Genomic DNA, 887 nt, shown 5'->3' on the forward strand with positions numbered 1-887 from the left:
GTTCCACTTGTGACAAGTTGGTTTGAATTTCCTCCTTGAGCTGTACCTTGCTTTCTGAAGCTGTAACGCTATTAATAAATAATTTTGATTTTAAATATAAGATTTTTAGGGAAATGTGGCTTTAATTAACTTCCAGCGGATTTACTGGCACATGAGCTAATGTGGGCTGGCCTGTTGTGGGAACCTGCTCAGCCTGGCAGTCAGTGTCTGTGCCGGGGATTGGCACCTTGAAGCTGCCCCAGTGCATAGCTGCCCTCTGTGAGCTGCTCACCTGGTGCAGCAAGCCTAAAGCGGGGACAGCTGCCATTTATTCTGGACTTGCAATTGCAAAATGTCCCTTAATGCTGTGATCTGCACAGTGGAAGATGGGCAGAGGTGGTAAATGCTCCTGTGTGGAAGTTCCCTACTGACTCAACCCAAGTGTTTGGCATTTACAGCTTTGTTTTGAAAGTGATCTGCGGGGTGGAAAAATCGGTCCCTGTTTTTCTTCACATGGAAAGCTCTTGCACCCTCGTCCCACCCTTAAGAAAAGGGAATTTCTCGCTGCTGTTAATACTGGTGGTGAATTGTCCCGCCAGCGACAGTCACGGGTCTTGTTGGTGCCTGTTTGCCGGGTGTGTACGGGACACCCCAAGGCCACGTGCGCAGGTTGCTCTGCTGGAGCGGGTGCTCGCCGGGGCTCCCTGCCCCGCTCCCTGATAGCTGGCTGTGACAGCTTGGCCGTCGCCCTGCTCTGGGTGGGAGCTTGAGCTGGATGGGCCTTCCGTGTTTTACAGCTACTTAGTCATTTTGGGAAAATTTTGGAAACTTCTTTCCCATCAGCTGATGAGAACTTGAGCTGCAGTAGTGGAAGAGAAACGAGTGTTTCTGTAGGGGAATAGGATGCG

Source organism: Buceros rhinoceros, unplaced genomic scaffold, assembly GCF_000710305.1.
Source record: "Buceros rhinoceros silvestris isolate BGI_N320 unplaced genomic scaffold, ASM71030v1 scaffold29506, whole genome shotgun sequence".
NCBI lineage: Eukaryota > Metazoa > Chordata > Aves > Bucerotiformes > Bucerotidae > Buceros > Buceros rhinoceros.